Source organism: Chiloscyllium plagiosum, unplaced genomic scaffold, assembly GCF_037043375.1.
Source record: "Chiloscyllium plagiosum isolate Xiang-an unplaced genomic scaffold, Cpla_swu_hap1 HiC_scaffold_35, whole genome shotgun sequence".
In the NCBI taxonomy this organism is placed as follows: domain Eukaryota; kingdom Metazoa; phylum Chordata; class Chondrichthyes; order Orectolobiformes; family Hemiscylliidae; genus Chiloscyllium; species Chiloscyllium plagiosum.
This window is the reverse complement of record NW_028270173.1, coordinates 6045688-6069340: the sequence shown is the minus strand read 5'-3', so window position 1 is coordinate 6069340 and position 23653 is coordinate 6045688. Positions and strand designations below refer to the sequence as shown.

The 23653-nt window shown below is 45.1% G+C and overlaps 1 pseudogene across 1 annotated transcript; it reads left to right on the top strand.

Moving 5' to 3' along the window:
* LOC148139995 (zinc-binding protein A33-like) lies at positions 1–19664 on the top strand (annotated as a pseudogene). The gene is made up of 6 exons (XR_015753154.1): positions 1–45; positions 389–492; positions 5286–5601; positions 6434–6529; positions 8414–8594; positions 19046–19664. The product of XR_015753154.1 is annotated as a zinc-binding protein A33-like (transcript).
* The last annotated feature ends 3989 nt before the right edge of the window (positions 19665–23653 follow it).

Here is a 23653-nt window from a genome sequence, read left to right as displayed (position 1 = left end):
ATGATTGGTTTACGACTGGTCCGCCCCTTCCTCGTTATTAGGCTCGTAGCACACTCTTTGTGACGTTGTGTACATCTCCGTGGAAACCATTGGCAGGACCGTGGCCCAACCGACACGCTGATTGGGCAGCCTCCGCCCATGGCCGGAACCAGCAACCCTCTCCGCTGATTGGCTGTGCGCTGCACGACTACGATCTTGACGCCAGTAATTTGTGATTGGCTTCGACTAAACCTGATCGATGCTGTGATTAGTGGAGTGGTCAGCCCTCTGCGGGTTGGCTGCGGTTCTCCCCAATTGGCTGCTACTGGGATCCGCCCTCCATGTCACTCCGTGACCGCTTCTCTAATTGGCCGCTGGTGACGTGGGCGTTTCAATGGGCGGAGCTTAGATCCAAGATGGCGCTGATGGAGAGTCTGTAACAGCTCTCCTGGACCTAACCTGTCCTCCCTATGAGGCAATTTTCCCCAACCCCGTGGAGTTGCAATGCGAACAATGAGGAGGCTTGGGGGCGCAGCTGTCATTCTGTTGGAATCTGCATGGGAAGCTGACAATAAGGTGGTAGGAGAGGAGGGATGCTGTCACTGGGCTGAGAGTAATGCAGGAGCTGAGTTGGGAGAAGTAGGGTACTGTCAGTAAGCTGGGAGCAAATGGGGGCAACTGACACTAGGCTTGGAGTAATGAAGGGAGCTGACAGAGCTGGTTGGAAATAGTGTGGGAGCTGTTACTAGGCTGGAGGGAGAAGGGGTACTGCTGTCACTGTGCTGGTGAGTGAAAGGAGGTTGCTGTCACTGGATTGTGAGTAATGCTGGAGCTGTCAGTGGGCTAAGAGAAGCAAAGTGCTAACACTAAGCTGGGAGCAACTGTCACTAGTCTGGGAGAAGGGTGTGCCATCACTTGGCTGGTGGAGGGACTGTTATTGGACTGGGCTAGATGGATGTTAATGGGCTTGAGTGGGGGACAAATTTGTCATGGCTTGGGTTTGGTATCGGGAGCTAGAGAGGAGTATGAAACTAAGTTTGGATTTAGTCCTGGATTAGCAATGCAGAGGTACTGAGTTCAAATTTTACTTTGAGAAATTGAGATAAGCAATGGATTGTATGTACTATGGGCTTATGCCAGAAATTAACCACAGTTTCTGACAGGTTATTGCAAAGTAGAACAGCCTCTTGCACAATCTCTGTACATTCCAAAGTTCAGATTGAACTGTTGTAATGTGGGAAGTGTGCCTGCCAAGTTGCATGCAGGAAGCCCCCATGGACACCTGGGAGAATCCCTATACTCCCCTTCAAAACTGTGGGATCTTGTGTCTAGCTGGATGATCATGCAGGGTTGCTGCACTTTAGTCTATTAACCAAAGACCTCACAGTTGCAGTACTCACACTTCGGAAACTTTAGATTTTATTTTGTTAAAAATAGGCTCGGACTGATGTTGCTCGTTCATTATGGAAGTCGTTTAAAAAAATCACACAATACCAGGTTATAGTCCAACAGGTTTATCTGAAAGTACTAGCTTTTGGAAGAAATGCTCCTGACCTGGCTCAAAAGCTAGTACTTCCAAATAACCTTGTTGGACTATAATCTGGTGTTATGTGCTTTTTAACTTTGATCACCCCAGTCCAACACCAGCACCTCCACATCATTGTAGAAATATTCACTGGAAAAATTATATTAAAGTTTTTGAATTGGAGAGCAGGCATTTTCTTAAAAAAAACTAGTAAGTGCTGTTTTTTGTTACTGACTGACTGACTGTTTCTAAATTTCAAGGTTGTTCATGAGCCAGAAATTGAGTAATGTTCATGTGTGTCGCAAATCAAAATTAAACAATTTGTTAACCAGTTCTGTTTCCCTTTTGTAACAAGACTACATGAAAGTTATAGGATGCACAAAGCTACCTTGCTAGTGAGCATAAATGAAGATATTTGATTTTTTAATGGTGAGTAAGGCTGCATTCACAATCAGCTATAATGAAAATCATCCTAAGAGTTTTTTTTTAAAAGCTTATATTATTTAAACGGCAGGATGTGGTTTATGTGTAGCTTCTGAAAACTGGCTCATGAAAATTCAGCAATACTGTTAACTAATTATCCTTATACTTCATGTTAATCCTGCAGAAACTATGAGTGCCAGGAAATTTGGAATGGATGTTTCTGTTTGTGGTTTTGTCTTTTTTATGAAGATCAACCACAGCTCAATTGTTAGCACTCTGGTGTTTGAGTGTGATTTCAGGTTTCAGTCAAAAGACATAAACAGAAAAATCTAGGCTGATGCCATGCAGCCATCATTCCTGTTGAAGGGCTTTTGCTAGAACTGTTGATTTTTCTGCTCCTCGGATGCTGCCTAGCCTGCTATGCTTTTCCAGCACTGCACTCTTTACTCAGATGCTGGGCAGTGCTGAAGGTTTGGAGTGTGGTTTTTGCAGTAAAATTTTAAACTAAGTCTGAGTCTGCCATCTTGTGGATGCAATGGCAGTTCCCCTGAGTCTGACCAATGTATGTTATTCAATAAAACATGTTAAAAATGTGCTAATTGCTGTTTCTGAGAGTTTGTTCTGCAAAAACTGGCTGCTGCATTTCCTATATTACAGCAGGGACTGATCTTCAAATAGTATTCCGTTCATAGCATAGACTCTGGCATATACTGTGATAGTGACAGATGTTATAAAATACAGGTTTACTTCTTTAAAATTCCTGGGAGAAAGTGAGGACTGCAGATGCTGGAGATCAGAGTCGAAGAGTACGGTGCTGGAAAAATACAGCCGGTCTGCCACCATCCAAGGTGCAGAAGAATCCTGATTCCTCATGAATAGCTTATGCTTGAAACATCGTCTCTCCGGCTCCTCGATGCTGCCAAACTGACTGTGCTTTCCCAGTACCCCTTGTTAAAACTCCTGTAGGTTTCTCAGGCATGTTTGTATTTCCACTCATGGATATGCATGTCGATGAGAACGTAACTTACATAGTTGTAAGTCTTGGTTCCATAGTGGCATCCTCTTTAAAGTTGTTGGCTGAGAACCAATCCAGGGTCAGTATAATGCTGAGGGAGTGTTGCCCCTGCTGGAGGTCAGGAATGTGATGGAATGTTCCCTACATGCCTAGATTAGTGCACTCTATAACATCCAGTTGCTTGATCAGTGCCATATCCACCAATATTCACCCTTTCCACCACTGACACTTACTGTAAATAGTAGTCATCATGTTTCATATCAATGTTTATAAAATGCACTGCAGCATCACCAAGGCTCCTTTGATAGCACTTTTCAAACCTATGACCCCTACCACCCATAAGAACAGGGGCACTAAAGTTAAAGTTGCCATACTCTTATCAAACCATAGGGCTGCTCTGTCATTAGAGCGAGAGAGATTTAACCTGAGGGTCACCATGCCTCAGTCGAGGGGCAAGATTGAGAAGAAGAGTCCTTTAAGATCACCTCAACCCATGCTGGACATGAACTTACACTGTTGGCATCACAATGCATTGCCAACACGCATCTAACTCACTGAGCTAACAGACCCTGGACCCCAAAAGGCCATGGACACATGGGAACATCATCACCTTGGAGTCATACATCTGTAATTGCCTTAACTTCCATTGGAATAAAATCCTGAAACATCCTCCCAACTGCATTGCTTGTATCCCTACACCTTTGCGAATACCCTTGCCAATTTTTGTAGGTGCACCATGGAGAGCATTCTGTCTGGATGTATCACTACCTGGTATGGCAACTGTACCATTCAAGATTGGAGGCAGTTACAGAGAGTGGTGAACTTGGCCCGGACAATCACAAAGGCCAACCTCCCATCTATGGAATCCATCTACCAGGCCCGCTGTCAAGGAAAGGCCGCCAGCATTCTCAAAGATCCATCCCACCCTGGCAATGTTTTTCTACAACCTCTACCATCGGGGAGAAGGTACAGAAGCCTGCACCAGCCGGTTTCATAACAGTTTCTACCCTACTGTTGTTAGAATACTGAATGGGCTCACAAACTCTTAACATTCACCTGTACCTGTGTTTTTGTTTTTGCTGCTGTTTACCTATTATTTACTATCTATGCTACTTAACTCTGTGATCTGCCTGTTTTGCTTGAAAGACAAAGCTTTTCGCCTCAGTACATATGACACTAAATTCAATTCAATTCAATTCAACCCCATTACTGTGATGGTTCAAGAAGGTAGCCCATCATCATTGACATAAGTAGAACTTAAATTCTGAAAACCTTTAATGATGAATGGTGCCACCTGGGTTGATGTGAACATCCCATATTTCTTGGTGTCCTGAGTTAATCTTTATCCCACAAAAACTAATCTCACTGAAATTTTGATTGTTGTTTGTAGAAACATGTGTACATGCTGGAGTTACATGTCTTACATTTCAAGTTGTGAAAGATGCTATATAACTGCACCTCTGTCCTTTCATAAAGCTCCTTGGATGTACTTAAGTCCCTGAAGGTTGCCGGAAAGATTGCCCTCATCTAAACAAATAATAGGTGCAAAGGCAAATGGTGAGGATGTCGCAGAGAATGTAGAGGAATGAAGACAGGTTAAGGGAGGGGCCACAAACTTGGCAGATTGAATATAATGTGGGGAAAATGTGAGGTTATGCACTTTGGCAGGAGGAATAGAGGTGCTGAATATTGTCTACATGGAGAAAGATTGCAGAAACCTACATAACACAGAGATTCGGGAGTCCTTGCCCATGAGTCAGCAGTTAATCGGGAGACAAATGGAATGCTGGCCTTTATTTCATTGAGGATGATGTACAAGAGTGGGGAGGTTTTGGTAAAACTATGTAAGGCACTAGTTAGACCACAGCTGGAACACTGTGAACAGTTTTGGGTCCCCTATCTAAGGAAAGATAGACTGGTGTTTGGAGACAGTCCAGAGAAGGTGCGCTTGGGCTGATCCCAGGAATTGAGAAACTGCCTTATCTGGAGTAGGTTTCACCCGTACTCATTGAAATATAGAAGAATGAATGATGACCTCATTGAAATGTAGAAAATTCTTAGGGGTGATGCGGAAAGGTTTCCCCTTGTGGGAAAGTTCGGGACCAGAATGCAGAATTCAGAGTGTAGGTTCACACATTTCAGACAGGGAGGAGGAGGAATTTCTTCTGTCTGAGAGTGACAACAGATTTTTCATCAGTAAGGGAATCAAAGGGAATGGGGAAAAGGCAGGAAAGTGGAGTTAAGGACCATCAGATAAGCCATGACCTAACTGAAGGAGGGAGCCGACCCAATGGGCTGATTGGCCTCCTTGGTTTTACAGTACCCAGCGAAATAATCTCTAATCTTTCTTCACAGGGATTGTATTATGAAATACTGGGAGCAGCAGGGCCAGTTGATTTGCGCAGTTTGCTCCGAGATCTCAGTGTCGAGTACTTTGAAGAGTAACCACAAGCTCTCGAATGTCGTGGCAACTGTCTGCAAGGAGCATGCCCGGCTGGGGGAGACCTTCCCCAGCCACCACACCTGCCCTGAGCACCGGAAGAAACTGGAACGCTTTTGCGTGACCGACAGCGAAGTTATCTGCTTGGACTGCCGGGCCTTCTGGAAACACTTCCGTCACGATGTCCTCAATGTGCAGGAGGCTGCGGAGGAATTCAAGGTACCACGTGCGACACTACACCCCTTTCAGTGCACACCAGGCTCTCCGTGACACTAATATCACCAGAACATGCCCTTCCCCAGACACACAAGTATCCTGCGAGACATTGGGTTTGTATTTGTTGCACACCAGCAGGCATCTGCCCATCTCTGTTTCAAGTCTCAACCTGGCACCGCTGGAGGTCACACTCAAAATCAGGAGTTTGAGACTTGCCCGTGTAATTGACCAGACCTAAGCTGATGTTCCAGTTCCTCATCAAACAGCTCCATCCCCAGAAAGACTGTGTAGCGGTCAGTGCTCCCAGTACTGCCATAGACAGGTCCATCTGCAGCTGGCAGATTGGTGAGGATGAGGTCGAGTATGTTTTTCCCTCCTGTTGATCACAATTTGCCACAGACTCACAGCTTAGCGACATTATCCTTTAGGACTTGGCCCACCTAGTCAGTAGTTTTACTGTTGAACCATTCTTGGTGATGGACATTGGCATGTGTGTGACCCCACCCTCAACCAAGTACGTTCTGTGTCCTTGCCACATTCAGTGCGTCCTCTAAGTGGTGGTAAACACAAAGTGGCAATCCCTCATCTGGGAGAGCTGGTGAGGTGTAATCCTGAGGAAGTTTCCTTGCTCACATGTGACCTGGCATTTCATGGCATCTGGAGTCAGTGTTGAAATCTCTGAGGATGACTGTTTCTTGACTGTTTCTGACTAGACATACTTATTTCTGAATTTAAAAATTCTGTTCTGTGACCATAAAAATCACGTTCTAAGTTCCTGTTGCATCTTCTCTTTCAGAGCCTTAGTATGCTGTGATTTGATTTTTTTTCCCCTTAGACACAACTTCAGAAGTCTGTGATCAAGCTACAAACCTTGATTGAAAAGTGTAACGTGGCGAAAAGGAAACTTGAAGGTCTGTTGGAGGACACCTTGGTAAGGCAGGTCCCCTTTTTCTACCTTGCGATCTGACACTGCTTAGTTATGTTGAAGTCTTAAACTCTGTTTCTGTATGTGATGATTCAGAATGGCTGGATTATATAGTATAGGAGAACCAGTGTATCTGTACTGGCCCTTTTCCCCATACCTTGAATATATTTCCCACCATTAAATATTTGTGAGGCCTCTTTTGGTCATGGCTGACCTATGCCCTCTAGTTCTGGACTCCCCAACCCCAGGGAAAAGTCTTTGCCGATTTACCCTATCCATGCCCCTCATAATTTTGTAAACCTCTATAAGATCACCCCTCAGCCTCAGACGCTCCAGGGAAAACAGCCCCAGCCTGTTCAGCCTCTCCCTATAGCTCAAACCCTTCAACCCTGGCAACATCCTTGTAAATCTTTTCTGAATCCTTTCAAGTTTCACAACATCTTTCGGATAGGAAGGAGACCAGAATTGTATGCAATATTCCAAAAGTGGCCCGAACCAAACATGACCTCCCAACTCTTGTACTCAATACTCTGACCAATAAAGTCAAGCATATCAAACACCTTCTTCACTATCCTATCTACCTATGACTCCGCTTTCAAGGAGCTATGAACCTGCACTCCAAGGTCTCTTTGATCAGCAAAACTTCCTCGGGAGTCCAGAACTAGAGGGCATAGGTTTAGGGTGAGAAGGGAAAGATATAAAAGAGACCTAAGGGTCAACTTTTTAACACAGATGGTGGTACGGGTATGGAGTGAGCTGCCAGAGGACGTGGTGGAGGCGGGTACAATTGCAACATTTAAGAGGCATTTGGATGGGTATATGAATAGGAAGGGTTTGGAGGGATATGGGCCGGGTGCTGGCAGGTGGGACTAGATTGGGTTGGGATATCTGGTCAGCATGGACAGGTTGGACCGAAGGGTCTGTTTCCGTGATGTACATCTCTATGACTCTCTGTATGGCCTTGTGGTTGATTAAATTAAAAGTCGGACAAATGGCTCTTAAAATTGCTAAAGAGGTTCTGGGATTTGAAGATGATTCTCAGATTTGCCAAGGAAGTTTAGAAGGAAAGGAAAAGGCCATACTTTTAGAATTAGCAAAGAAGTTAGATTTGGGTTTAACCCAGGACGAAAGTAAAACTGAAATTGTCAGGGAATTACTCAAACACTAGGTGTGTCAGAGAAACAGACAAGTGCAGTAGAGGTAGAAAAACTTAAATAACAATTGAGGAAAATGGAGTTAGAAGATAAAGGGAGAGAGAGGAAAAAGAGAGGGAAAGAGAAAATGAACAAGGGAGAGAGAAGAAAAAGAGAGAAAAGATGCTTCGCTGAGCAAAGAGAGAGAGAAAGGAAGGGGAGAGAGGAAGAGAGAGCGATTTGAACTTGAGAAGTTGCGACTTAGTCAGCAAAGTCAAGTTGATAGGATGGAGATTAAAAGAGAAGGTAGTGATATATATAAATATGTCAAGACTCTGCCACATTTTGATGAAAAAGATGTCGAAGCTTTCTTTATTTCATTTGAAAAATTGGCTTGGCAGATAGAGTGGTCCGAGGATTTATGGGTAATGCTAGTTTAGTCTAAGTTGGTAGGCAGAGCTAGTGAGGTATTTGTCGCATTGCCGGCCACTCAAATTTTTACAGATTACTGCATGGGATAAATCTTTTCTGTGTTGCTGGTTTTAAGTTTAGCAGGAGGGTTTACCCCATGCCGTAACAATCAGTGACTGGAGTTCCTGCTGGGTGTGTGTAGCAACTGCAGCATCCTCGGTAAACAAATGTCCCAGATGAGTGCCGCACGTACCGCTGCTGCGGATGTTGAAGGACTCAGAAGGCTGCCATTGAACTGCACTGTCCCCTTCATGTTCCTGTGGAAGGATTCCATCATGCTCAACAGTTTCAGGGGGCAGCCGATCCTCAGGAGAACCTTGGACAAACCAGCGCGAACGCCTTGGTGAGGTCAATGACAGTGACATTCAGGGGCATTTTCTGTTCTCTGCACCTCTGTAATTGGCGAAGGGAGAAGATCATGTCTACTGTTGACCTTTTAGCTCGGAAGCCGCACTGTGACTCTGAGAGTACATGTTTTGCCAGTTTCTGCAGGCGAGTCAAAATGACCCGAGCAAAGGCTTTGCCGACAGTGTTGAGGAGAGAGATGCCTCTGTAGTTGTTGCAGTAACGTCTCTCGCCCTTGTTTTTGTCAATGGCAATGATCTTAGCATTCCTCATGGCCTGCGGTACAGCTCCTCTTGCCAGCCCTGACAGAGGACTTAATGCAATGGGACTAATAAGCTAGTCTTGCTGCACTCGGTCAGATCAGGAGGAATCCCATCGCAACCTGGGCCCTTACCTGAGGCCAGGCTCTCAATGGCCTTGCTGAGCTCTTCTACTGATGGCTCTGCGTCTAGCTTCTCCATGGTTGGCAAGCACATGATGGCATCAAGTGCTGAAGCGGACGCGGTATACTCTTTGGGATAGAGATCAGAGTAGTGTTCAACCTACCTCTCCATCTGCTGGCCTTTTTTTGTGATTACTTCTTCAGTAGAGGATTTGAAGGGGGCTTTCTTGCTCTGAGCTGGTCCTAGTGCCGCCTTAATGCTTTTGTACATTCCCCTAATGTTCCCCATTATAGCGGCTGTCTGAATTTCCTCACTTAGCAGTGTCTGGTACTCATTAGCACAATGCCTGGCAGTCTGCTGAACCTTGCTCCTGGCAGCCCTGAGAATTTGCAGAGTCCCCCCTAGCTGACCCCTTGAACTCAGCTAGGGCGACACGCTTGGCTTCAACGATGGTGGTCATCTCAGTTACCTTAGCCTCAAACCTGTCATGTCTCTTACAGGTCTTCTTCCCAAAGATAGCCAGGGATGTGCGTTGCCTAGTATCCTGCAAGGTTTCCCACTTCTCTCACGAGTCACTGGGAGCCTTGGCCTCTCCCATGGGTGACCCTGCACCATCCCCCTGCCCCTACACTCCAACACCCCCTAACCACTGCAATGTGACCATCTGCTCCCATCCCAGTACAGCCTCCTGCCCTGATAGAACCTCCTGACCTGAATTACATACTTAGCCCCCTATAAAGATTGTCTGTTGAAACTATCAGAGCTGAAAAATGTGTTGCTGGAAACATGCAGCAGGTCAGGCAGCATCCAAGGAGCAGGAGAATCGACGTTTCGGGCATAAGCCTCCTGAAGAAGGCTGCTCCTTGGATGCTCCTTGGATGCTGCCTGACCTGCTGCGCTTTTCCAGCAACACATTTTTCAGCTCTGACCTCCAGCATCTGCAGTCCTCACTTTCTCCTTATTGAAACTATCATCGCAATTATTTCAGGCAGACTGATCCTGATTCCTACCTCAGGTCATCTATGGTTGTCACAGCTTAAATCTGTGCTGTCTGGTTATGGAACTTTCAATTATTGAAAACAATATTGACTTGACTCACTTAGCCATAGAGCTGTACAGCACAGAAACAGACCCTTCGATCCAACTCATCCATGCTGCCTAGGTATCCTGAATTAATCTAGTCTCATCTGCCTGCATTTGATCCTCTTAAACCCTTCCTATTCATGTACCCATCCAGATACCTTTTAAATGTTGTAATTGTACTTACTTTGGAAGCTCATTCCATACACGCACCACCCTCTGTGTGTAAGTCTTTCCCCTTTCATCTAAAACTGCTGACCTGTAGTTTTGGATTCTCCAACCCTGGGGAAATGACCTTGACTATTCACCTATCCATGCCCCTCATGATTTTATGAACTTTGATAAGATCACCCCTCCGTCTCGGGTGCTGCTGGGAAAACAGCCCCTACTCAGCCTCTCCCTATAGCTCTCATTCTCCAACTGTGGGAACATCCTTGGAGATCTTCTCTGATACCTTTCCATTTTCATAGGATCCATCCTAAAGTCGAACCAATGTCCTGTACAGATGCCTTTTAAACTTGTAATTGTGCCAGCCCCCACCACTTCCTCTGGCAGCTCATTCCATACATCCTCTGTGTGAAACAAATTGCCCCGTAGCACCCTTTTCTATCTTTCCCCACATCGTAAATATATGCCCTCTAGTTTCAAACTCCCCTTCCCTGGAAAAAAGACCTTTGCTATTTACCCTATCTACATTTGTCAGTGTTGGAGTGAATAAAATTAGTGATGGACAAGTTGACCAGAGTTGGAGCAAATGACTGAGTTGATGGAGGTATGAGAGATTTGACCTCGATAAGAAATTTGAAATGGAACTGTCAATGGACAAGAAGTCGGAAAGTACCAGGGGTGATGGGAAAACTAAATTTGATGCAAATTAGTTCATGGGCCAAAGCGGTTTGTATGAGCTGTAGGAGTACGGAGAGCTGGAGACGGGAAAGATTCAGAATAATCGGGTCTGGCGATTTAATATCATCCTGCCTGAGGGTTTCAGCAGCAGATGGAGATTGGTGATTGTGTTTAAGGTGGAAGTACTCTGCCTTGGGAATGTCGTTGGAAGCTCGGCTCAGGCTCAACCAGGGACTTGCTGCCAGCAGAGGAAACCGCCTGATTCAGACTCAGACATTTCCCAGGGAGAGGAAACAGTTCTGACAAAAAGCAGAAATCGCTGGAGAAACTCAGCAGGTCTGGCAGCACCAGTGACCCTTGTCCAGAACTAGAAGCAGCTCAGAGAAGGTGGTGTTTATGCTGATAATGGGGTCAGAGTTGTGAGAGTAAAAGAGTGAGCAGATAGGTGGAGAGGGAGCTTAGAGAGAGAGAGAGAGAGAGAGAGAGAGAGAGAGAGTGAGAAAGGAAACAGTAGACAGCAAAGGGATTGTTGATAAGAGGCCAGAGCAGATGACAAGCTCGATAGCTGATAATGGGGGCTGTGAGTGGACGTAATTTGGATGGTTGTACTGAAAGCAACCCATTTCATGAGCGCCCCTGGGATTGTTGGGGTAGATAATAGACAACAAAGAGGTGTTCTTGGTACAAATTGTTAAACTCAGTGTTGAGTCCTGAAGGTTATAAGATCCCCAAGTGGAAGATGGGGTGTTGCTGTCCCAGCTGGCATTGAGCCTTTCAGGAGTATTGCAGCAGGATGGAGACAGAAATGTTGGCATGGCAACACGGTGATCTGTTGAAGTCGTAGGCAACGAGAAACTCAAGGAGTTAATTCAGTGGCTGCGGAATGGGGTACGTGGCTGGGTCTGAGGCCAGTGGCTTAGATCTTAAGGCGTTTGGATGAGTTCGACCAAAGGATCTGTTTCTGTGCTGTATGACTCTATGATTCGATAAATTGATAACAAAGCCATCTTTGGTGAGGTAGGGGGAAGTCATTCACACCCAGATATGGTCAGGTTATTAGCTGTGAATCCAGCATGAGGTCTGTGTGCATGTGAAACTTACCACCTGCATTCATTTGTATGGACCTTGAACATGACCCAGAATATCGTGGATAGCATTAAGAAAAACTTTGAGAAGCTGCACAGCTTCCTTTACAAGGAGGAATCTACCCTGCTTCAGCAGCTAAAGGAGGAGGTGAACCTACAGAGTCATCAGTTACAGCAGTAGATCGATCAGATCCCCAGAGATCTGTTGTCACTGGATGTCAGCATCAAGACGATGGAGGAGGAGAGAAGCCAGCAGGACACATTACCTTCCTATTGGGAAACCGAGCTCATTCTCTCACCTTTCCGGGGACAGATTCCAGTTGGGGTTGTTAGCGGCCTGCAAACTGTCAGCCAAAATATAAAGACCAGTGGCCCATAGACATCGTGGGCGGCACGGTGGCACAGTGTTTAGCACTGCTGCCTCACAGCGCCAGGGACCCGGGTTCAATTCCCGCCTCAGGCGACTGACTGTGTGGAGTTTGCACATTCTCCCCGTGTCTGTGTGGGTTCCCTCCGGGTGCTCCAGTTTCCTCCCACAGTCACAAAGATGTGCAGGTCAGGTGAATTGGTCATGATAAATTTCCCGTAGCATTAGGTAAGGGGTAAATGTAGGGGTGTGGGTGGGTTACGCTTCGGCGGGTCAATGTGGACTTGTTGGGCCGAAGGGCCTGTTTCCACACTGTAATGTAATCTAATATTCTAATCTAATCCCCTCTCCATCTCACGACGATGGGGTCTGTTGTTCAGGTTTTCACCCTCTGGGGACTGACAGAGAATTGGGGGTTCGTAATCCAGGGTGGCCAGGAAAGAATCCATTCAAGGAATTCAGGAGGGGTTGATTTAATGGAATGGACCATGTCAGCTGGTTCTGTGCTGTGAATTCTGCACGGTTCTACAGCTGTGTACTCAGTCCAGGGGAATATGGCTGGCCTCCAGGACTAAGGGCAGCAAGCTAGGCCGAGACTGATGTTGGCTAATTGCCACGGCTGTGAAATACCACTGGAGCCACTATGACTGCATTAAACACATCCCAATCTTACCGGTCAGTTCACCTTGCAATAACTCTGCTGTTCGGTGTGGATTCGGAGGTGACACTTGTCAGGAAACTTTGGCCAGGGTGAGACAGTTATTAATTTTGCCCTTTGTCAAAGAAGAGGTGGACAGATGACCAGAAAGTAATCCCCATAGAGATACAGTTGAGCTTTGGATGGTCAGGTGGACATGGATAAATGTAGTTGGAAGAATTTCAGGAATTCTTAGGAAGGCAGAGAGTGGTAGAAGGTGGAACCAGTCAGTCCAAAGAATTGGTGGAGGTGAATGGGTTTGAGGGAACTCTGAACAGAAAGGAGGCATTGAAGGATACGCTGGTAGGATTGGATGAAGGGAATGAGGAATTGCAGGTGGAGCATTAACAACAGCATGGAGCTGTTTTGCTGCATATCCTGTTTCAGTGTTGTACATGCTGTATAACTCAGCTGCAGCTGGAGGCTTGCAAAGTGTCAGAACTGGGATCTGGGGAACAGTTCGGTCACTGGGTGAGTAAGAGAGCAATGATACAGCGACGAGAGTTCACACCAGGGCAACTAGGAAATTTAAATTCAAATAATGAACTAAATCTGGAATAAAAACTAAAAAACTAGTGTAAGTAGTTATGACCATGAAAACCACATGATGTTTTTAACAAAAAGAAGCACAGTCTGATTAATATCATTTAGAGAAGGAAATCGGTGATTATTGGCTCATTTGGCTTGTGTGTGAGACTCTCGTCCCACAGCAACACGTGTGACTCTTTAACTGCCTTCACTGTGACCCAGCAAAACAATTTGGTGGATGAGTGTCATTTATTGGCCTTCCCGGTTTAAACAGAAAAGATTAGTTTCAATAAAAAAATCCTCCATGTCAACTTGTGTAAAAGAAATCAAATTTTGTGTGTTTATATTCTAATTTACAGCTTACATAATCGAATTTATGTAAGCTGTAAAGTGTTTACCTGCCCAGTGGTCAGGAAAGATATTACATTTTTAAATCGTCAATTAATATACAATATACCTCCTTCCTGATCTGATAATTTTATCGCTTTCGAAAATGTCAGTTTTCGGTCAGAGCTGAAAAGCTAAAGAGAACTTTGTCAAGAGGGCACCAGAACAAAGTGAGGAACAGGGAGCAGGTGAGCTACGTTAGATAATGGAGGATGGCACAAGGGAGGTGTGTATAACACATCATGACAGCAGATCTCCGGTTTGGAGGAGCTACAACCAACAGCGGAATATGTAACCCTTCAAGGAATAATAACTCCACTGGAAAAGTGGACGGTCATGGCGAACTAGACGTGTCAAAACAAGAGGTTTACAATTTTGCCAGAAAGAGTGGGAAGCTTAAAGATTTTTTTTTGAAGGTTTATCTGAAAATTTCTCAAAGTAGTTGGAGAGTAAATGAAATGAGTAACCCAGCAAGATAAATAAAAACAGTTGATGAAACCTTGTACAACTCTGTAAAAATACCATGAGGCACAGCAGCGGAGGGAGGCCATTCAGCCCATCAAGTCCACTGCACCACCATAACCCTTGATGCTCTTACTGAGTAACTATCTATCTATCTCAGGCTTGAGTACACTGAATAACCCAGGGTCAACAGCTCTCTGCGGTAAAGAATTCTACAGATTCACAACACTCTGAGAGAAGAAATTCCTCATCTCCCTTAAATGTGTGACTCCTTATTCTGAGACTATGCCCTTTGGTCCTGGATCGCCCTCAAAAGGAAACAACCTCTCCCCATCTCCCCTGTCAAGTTCTCTAAGAATCTTGTACATTTATTTCAACATGGCCCTCTCTCGTTCTTCTATATCCTAATGAGTGCACACCCAGGATACAAATCCACTCCATTACACACATTCCCTCCAAACCTGCCTAATGAAGCTTCGCTGGGCTGCCTCCAATGGCAGGATATCTTTCCACAAGATTTCATCTATGCTCTGACTCATGCCTTGTATGATTTTAGCAAAACACGTTCCTAATTTTGGACTCAACTCCCTTTGAAATAAAGGCCAATATTCCAGGAACGAGAGATTGACAAAAGTAAAGTTCTGAGTAACGGTCACTGGACCCGAAACGTTCACTTGGGCTTTCTCTCCATGACACTTTCTCAGAGCTCATGAGCTTTTCCAGCAATTAAATTACATTTGGGCATCAGGAAATGGCAAAGACCACAAACAAATATTTTCTACTTGCCTTTAAAATGCACTAAATTATTTTACAAATGACAGTCTCAGAGTGAAGAAGATAATGTAAGACTGGAAAACATAAGTTACAGAATCTGGTGGATACATACCCTCAGGTTTCATAATGTAACTTACCACACAACTCTATGGCTGAACAATCTTTCACAAAGACACAATGTTCATTCTTTCTTTGTAGGAAAGTGGAAGGGACTAATAGAGTCATAGGTTCATTGAGATGTACACCACGGAAACAGACCATTCGGTCCAACCCATCCATGCCGACCAGATATCTCAACCCAATCTACTCCCACCTGCCAGCACCTGACCCATATCCCTCCAAATCCTTCCAATTCATGTACCCATCCAGATGCCTTTTAAATGTTGCAATCGTACCAGCCTCCACCACTTCCTCTGGCAGCTCATTCTATACACGTACCACACTCTGTCTGAAACAATTGCCCCTTAGGTCTCTTTTATCTCTTTCCCCTCTCACCTTAAACCTATGCCCTCTGATTCTGGATTCCCCCATTCCAGGGAAGAGACTTTATCCTATCCATACCCCTCATGATTTTATAAACCTCTATAAGGTCACCCCTCAACCTCCGATGCTCCAGGGAAAACAGCCCCAGCCTATTCAACCTCTTCCTATAGCTCAAATCCTCCAACCTTGGCAACATCCTTGTAAATGTTTTCTGAACCCTTTCAAGTTTCACAACATCTTTCCAATAGGAAGGAGACCAGATTAGCACCCAATATTCCAAAAGTGGTCTGACCAATCAATGTCTTGTACAACCGCAAGATGACCTCCCAACTCCTATACTCCATACTCTGACCAATAAAGGAAAGCATACCAAACGCCTTCTTCACTATCCTATCTACCTGTGACTCCTCTTTCAAGGAGCTGTGAACCTGCACTCCAAGGTCTCTTTGTTCAGCAACACTCCCCAAGACCTTACCATTAAGTGTATAAGTCCAGGGACAATATATTCCTGTTAGGGTGACACGAAAGTCTGATAGGTATAGGGAATGCGAGATGACTAAAGAAGTTGAGGGTTTGGTTAAGAAAAAGAAGGAAGCATATGTCAGTATAGACAAAATAGATCAAATATATTCTACATAGAAGAGTATAAAGGCAGTAGAACTATACTTCAAAGGGAAATCAGGAGGGCAAAAAGGGGATGTGAAATAGAGTTTAGGAGAATCGAAAGGGTTTTTACAAATACATCAAGGACAAAAGGGTAACTCGGGAGAGATTAGGGCCCCTCAAAGATCAACAAGGCAGCCTTTGTGTGGAACCACAGGAGATGGGAGAGATACTAAATAAGTATTTTTGCATCAGTATTTAGTGTGGAAAAGGACATGGAAGGTATAGAATATCAGGAAATAGATGATGATATCTTGAAAAATGTCCATATTACAGAGGAGGAAGTGCTGGATGTCTTGAAACGAGTAAAGGTGGATAAATCCCCAGGACCTAATCAGGTGTACACGAGAACTCTGTGGGAAGCTAGAGAAGTGATTGCTGGGCCTCTTGCTGAGATATTTGTATCATCGATAGTCACAGGTGAGGTGCTGTAAGACTGGAGGTTGGCTAACGTGGTGCCACTGTTTAAGAAAGGCGGTAAGGACAAGCCAGGGAACTATAGACCAGTGAGCCTAATGTCAGTGGTGGGCAAGTTGTTGGAGGGAGTCCTGAGGGACAGGAGATACATGTATTTGGAAAGACAAGGACTGATTAGGGATAGTCAACATGGCTTTGTGCATGGGAAATCATGTCTCACAAACTTGATTGAGTTTTTTGAAGAAGTAACAAAGAGGATTGATGAGGGAAGAGCGGTGGATGTGATCTATATGGACTTCAGTAAGGCGTTCGACAAGGTTCCCCCATGGGAGACTGGTTAGCAAGGTTAAATCTCATGGAATACAGGGAGAACTAACCATTTGGATACAGAACTGGCTCAAAGCTAGAAGACAGGGGGTGGTGGTGGAGGGTTGTTTTTCAGACTGGAGGCCTGTGACCAGTGGAGAGCCACAAGGATTGGTGCTGGGTCCACTACTTTTTGTCATTTATATAAATGATTTGGATGTGAGCATGAGAAGTACAGTTAGTAAGTTTGCAGATGACACCAAAGTTGGAGGTGTAGTGGACAGCGAAGAGGGTTACCTCAGATTACAACAGATTCTGGACCAGATGGGCCAATGGGCTGAGAAGTGGCAGATGGAGTTTAGTTCAGATAAATGCGAGGTGCTGCATTTTGGGAAAGCAAATCTTAGCAGGATTTATACACTGAATAGTAATGTCCTAAGGAGTGTTGCTGAACAAAGAGACCTTGGAGTGCAGTTCATAGCTCCTTGAAAGTGGAGTCGCAGGTAGGTAGGATAGTGAAGAAGGCGTTTGATATGCTTTCTTTTATTGGTCAGAGTATTGAGTACAGGAGTTGGGAGGTCATGTTGCAGCTGTACAGGACATTGGTTAGGCTACTGTTGGAATATTGTATGCAATTCTGGTCGCCTTCCTGTCGGAAAGATGATGTGAAACCTGAAAGGGTTCAGAAAAGTTTTACAAGGGTTGCCAGGGTTGGAGGATTTGAGCTATAGGGAGAGGCTGAACAGGCTGAGGCTGTTTTCCCTGGAGCATCGGAGGCTGAGGGGTAATCTTATAGAGGTTTACAAAATTATGAGGGGCATGGATAGGTTAATAGGCAAAGTCTTTTCCCTGGGGTTGGGGAGTCCAGAACTAGAGGGCAGAGGTTTGGGGTGAGAGGGGAAAGATATAAAAGAGACCTATGGGGCAACCTTTTCACACAGAGGGTGGTACGTGTATGGAATGAGCTGCCAGAGGAAGTGGTGGAGGTTGGTACAATTACAACATTTAAGAGGCATTTGGATGGGTATATGAATAGGAAGGGTTTGGAGGGATATGGGCCGGATGCTGGCAGGTGGGACTAGATTGGGTTGGGAAATCTGGTCAGCATGGACAATTTGGGCTGAAGGGTCTGCTTCTATGCTGTACATCTCTATGACTCATTGTAAATGCATTGAGGGTTTGATCCGTCTGGGGCTGTGAAGTTGTTTGTCCTGCCCCCACTTTGGGATAATCCGTTGCTGGGCAGTGGAGAGTTGAGGGGAATGGAGACTGCCTGGTGCTGTTGGAACTGCACACCAACAAGAGCAATTTGCCCTTCAGCAGTAGCTGAATGGGGAGTGCCTTTGCCTCAGTCTCAGGAGCTGTTCCATCTGTAATTCCAGGGCCTTGAGCATGAGCTCAGCTGGCTCTCCCAGTCCCATTCTGAGGGAGTGCTGCCATGTTGGAGGCATCGCCTTTCAGGGTGAACTGAAGCTATGGCCCGGTCTATCCTATTGGCCAGGCAGTGGGGGAGGGGGGACGTGAAACAATCTGAGATCTCCTGGGTGTGCTGGTAACTGTAGCGTTGCTGTGTTTGGGAGTTTGTTGTGTACACGTTAGCTGCAACTTTTCCTACACTGTACAACGCCTCAAAGGATCATCGAATGGTTGCAGCACAGAAGTGAGATCGTTCAGCCCATTCTTCAAGGACATCTCACCTAATGTCACACCCCCACCGTTACCCCTGAGCCCAACAATCTTTCCCTTTGCAGATAGTGATCACATTCTCCTTCAAGAGCTTGGTTTGAACCTGGTTTCATTGTATGTTCAGACCAGGCAATGCAGACACTGAACCTTTTGAGGTGCAAATCCAATTTTCCTTCATATCCCCTTTGCTTCATTGGCCGATTGGGGTGCAATGAGGAAAGCATTCCATTGGCTGAAAAGGCAGTTTGCTTTGTCCTAAAGTTCTGATAGGTGCTATATAAATGCAGGAAATGGCAAAACCAAGCAGTCTAACATTTCTGTAAAGATATATAACTGACAGTAGGGAAACAATTCTTTTTGTTAATTCATGTTAGTCTTAAATTGTTCTAATGTTGAGTAATCTTTACAGGACTGTCAAATCTAACCTTCAACCCTGTCACTGCCTGCTCCCAGCTCTCTCTCTGTGGCCCAACCAGAGTAAGGTACAATGGGAAGCCGAAGGTGGTACCTGACAACCCGGAGAGGTTCAACGTCGCGCCCTTCATCCTGGGCTCCGATGGCCTCACATCAGGAAGGCACCACTGGCAGGTTGACACGGGGGATGGCAAAGACTGGAACCTGGGTGTCGCCAAGGAGTCCATCAACCGTAAGGAGAGCTGCGTCAGTCTCCCAAGCATAGCTACTGGACCATACGCAGAGAGAATGACAGCTTTGGGGCTTTCCTATATCATCCGAAGGTGATCGATGTGAGAGGTAACCCCACCCACATTGGGATCTACCCGGGCAACGAAGGAGGAAGAGTTTCCTTTTATGATGCAGATCTCTTTTCCCATCTGTTCACTTTCCACGCCAACTTCAGTGAGAAAGTGTATCCTTTCTTTTCCCCAGGCTTGAAGGTGACCAAGAGCAATCACTGTGTGCTGAGAATCCAGCACCTGGACTTGTGTGTGGGGGAGGGAGGGCCTGCAGCTTCTCAGTTGGCGATTTGCTATTGTTCCTCCCATTGCGCTCCCCCCCAACCACCATGACCAGCCACTGTCAGGGCTTGCGTCCCAGAAACCTCTGCTAAAGTGTCAATGCTGCCTGTGGAGGGAGGGGGAGGGAGGTCCTGGAAATGTCCAGTGACCTTGCCCAAACGGGACTCTCGCTGCAGTTCCAGGGAGAATATTTGCAAACTGTTCCGTTGGCAGAAGAGGCGGTGTTTAATTTTTCAGGAGAGAAAGTTTCTAATAAAATGCCAACTGGGTCACGGAAGGTGAGAGGCCTGGTTATTTGGGGTGTACTGTGAAATAACGGATTTGCTTTTCTCTTTACATTGAAACTTCAACCAATTTAAACCCCTCCCAGTTCCCATGCTCCCCCCCTGTCTGTTCCAAACAATATGGAGGGGCAGACCAGACCAGGCATTTGAGCTCACAAAACTAATCCAATGACATTGTGTTTTACAACAACAAAGCTGACCATTTGAACCTCCCAGTCTTTGTCAAGGCTAACGCTCAGCGCACACTATTTTTCCTCATTCTGTTGGTGTATTCTTATAACCTTCCAGCCATTTGCCCCTATATCTTTCTCCATAAATAATCTATTATTCACATCCTTCAGAAGCCCTACATTCTCACTGCACTTTTAGACCCTCCTTGTCAGTGTCACCGAGGGAATACAGTTGTCCAGGTGTGGCAAAACGTGTACGCTGAATTGCTATTTTATGAATGGAGAGATATATATATATATATATAAATCAACAGCATTTTATACAATTCCTCCACTGTTTACAGGGGGCAGATGTGTCTGGTTACTCCAGTTCCTCACAATGCGTGGTAGCCAGTATAAATGTGGTAGCACCATTCTTTTTAACAGGAACACTCCTCCTGTGTCACTTATTCAGTTGTTCCCAGCCTCTGTCTGACCTACAGCTTTCTTTAAACTGCCAGCGATGCTCACTCAGCACATCCTGTAAGCTCCACATGCTCAGAGACACCGAAGAGTTTAAGTACACAGAGGGTAATTGAACATTAATGAGATGGTATTTACTTGGTGGCTGTTGCTTGTGTTCAGTGCGCCCTGACTAGCTACGATATGGAGGATGGGTACAGCCCAACATAAAGTGAGCCCTCAACATGGTCTCACTGGCAGCTTTCAAATTGTTGCTGTCAATGGTCAATGTTTAGTGCTTTGTGGACAACATAAGCTAACTGCAAATTTAAAAGTGAACAACTGGACCAGTGGTGGCTGTATATCCTTGGGTTAGCTTTCCCATGCTGTACAAGCTATCAGAATACCAGGCAGTTTGTGAAAATGCTTCCTGTTCGGGTATTGGTATGTGGCCTGGTCCCTAAATTAACAGACTGGTTTGATTTTGAATTATTGCTGGTTCTTGTTGCATTAATGGTGCAGAGTTTGTTGGTGCATTAATGTAATGATGGATGAACCTTAAATCAGTTTCCACACATTTTCTTGGTTTCGGATGATGTGTGACTTAGGCAGGCAAATGAGAGTGTGGAGTTAAACCTCTTCTGCATATGTATGCAAAGCGTGCAGATCTCAAATTGCTTGCCCACTTACATTGAGGGCCAATTTTATACAATGTCTTTCCCACATCACCAGCTTTATTCCAGTCTAAGTTATTGAGCGAAAGATTAGATTAGATTTAGATTACTTACAGTGTGGAAACAGGCCCTTCGGCCCAACAAGTCCACACCGACCCGCCGAAGCGCAACCCCCCTACATTTACCCCTTTAACCTAACACTACGGGCAATTTAGCATGGCCAATTCACCTGACCCGCACATTTTTTGGATTGTGGGAGGAAACCGGAGCACCCGGAGGAAACCCACGCAGACACGGGGAGAACGTGCAAACTCCACACAGTCAGTCGCCTGAGTCGGGAATTGAACCCGGGTCTCTGGCGCTGTGAGGCAGCAGTGCTAACCACTGTGCCACCGTGCCGCCCATAAGTCTTCCTTTATCTACCAGCTCATTATTCATAACAAAGTTACTAGCACAAGGTCCCTCGTTATTGATTAACTGATATAGTTAGTGCTGTGCATCTGTGTTGGGGTGATAGTGGAGCAAGTATTCCTGGTGTAAATTACACATTCCCTGAATGTGTGAGTGATCCCATTGCATACCCAAGGTCCTGTAACCCTCTCTCACTGAGAGTGAATCCCAATCATGTGGGGAGTGGGGAAGGGGAGAACGGAGTTGCAAAGGAAGTGATTCAAGCTAAAAGCAGGTACATTCATGGCCTGCTGCAGGAAAGGAGGCCCTTTGGCCTTCCATGCCTGTGACAGCTCTTTGACAGAGATTTTTAGTTTGTTTTCTCCCCCCTCATTGTTCTGAATGCGTTTCCACTTTGTGTAGTTCTCTCTTTGGGACATTTGTTACAAGCATTGCAATCCACATCACAACAACACCACTCCGAAACCTCAATTTTCTTAATCCTACATCCTCTGGTTACTGATTCTACATCCAGAAGAAATGCTTTCTCCCTGATCATTCTGTGGGAACCCCACCATAATTCAGAAAGCCTCTGTTAAATCTCCCCTTCATGTTCCAAGAACTAAGCAGAATTAAACTTCCCCTGTTAAAATATCTTCAGAAACACTTAAAATTACTGAAAATATACTTTGATAAATTGCAAGTGATAAACTGAGCACAGTGATTAGAGTGCAGTAATAAAACTGTCTCATAATGTGATCACAGCGTTAGTTACAACTCAAAACGTTTTTAAGTACTTACCTTAATATTATTACCAAAGACAACATTGACAGTCCCAATTCCTTCAATATTTACTCAATAGCAATAAGAACTGAGGCTAAAATTGATCAGTGTGCTATCTTTAGCCTGCACATGAACTCATTTTGATGACAGTAAAATTTGCCATTTTAGGTTTTCAATCTGCGTCTAGTAAATTAATTGGCGACAGATAAAAAGCTGACCAGAAAACATGTGTATACATTCAGGACAAGAATTTCTTAATGCAGTTAAGCAACTGACTGTGAAGTGATTAATTCTGAAACTCCTATCATTGCTATTTCAGGTCACCCCTCAGAGTCCGACGCTCCAGGGAAAACAGCCCCAGCCTAGTCAACCTCTCTCTATAGCTCAAATCCTCCAACCCTGGCAACATCCTTGTAAATCTTCTCTGAACTCTTTCAAGTTTCATAATATCTTTCCGATAGGAAGGAGACCAGAAAGGGACCTAAGGGACAATTTTTTCACACAGTGAATGGTGAGTGTATGGAATAAGTTGCCAGAGGAAGTGGTGGAAGCTGATACAATGAAAACATTTAAAAGGCATTTGGATGGGCATATGAATAGGAAGGCTTCAGAGGGATATGGGCCAAATGCTGGCAAATGGAACGAGATTAATTTAGGATATCTGGTCAGGATTGGCCAGTGGGAACTGTCCCAGTGCTGTACCTCTCTATGACTCTAATGAAGTATATGTTTGAAATAAATAAAGATATTCGTTGTCTGGAAGACACCTCCAGCGGAAGCTACTTCAACTTCACCTTAAGGAGCAGCATCTCCACCCTAGAAACGTTTACTTTGCAAATAATTTACAAATTGATAGATGATCTTTGGAGTCTTTTTAAAGACATGGTACAGGACCGCCACCGCCTGGCGCGAGGCGGTACTGCTGCCCAATGCCATTCAGTGACGATCACATCCACTAGATGGCGGTGTCACACGATCAAACCCCTTGGTGTGGGGAGAGCGAGAAATCTGAAATAAAATCAGAAAATGCTGCAAATCTTCAGTAAGTCTGGCAACAGCTGTGGAGAGAGAGCTGGAGTTAAATACTTTGGAATGCTGGTAATCCTGGGATAGATTGGATTTCGTTCTTCCCACCCAAATAATACAAGGGGTTCAATAAAGCAAAGTTAAAAATCACACAACACCAGGTTATAGTCCAACAGGTTTAATTGGAAGGACATTAGCTTTCGGAGCGACGCTCCTTCATCAGGTTGTAGTGGAGGGCTCAATCCTAACTCTCAGATTGAGTCCTCCACTAC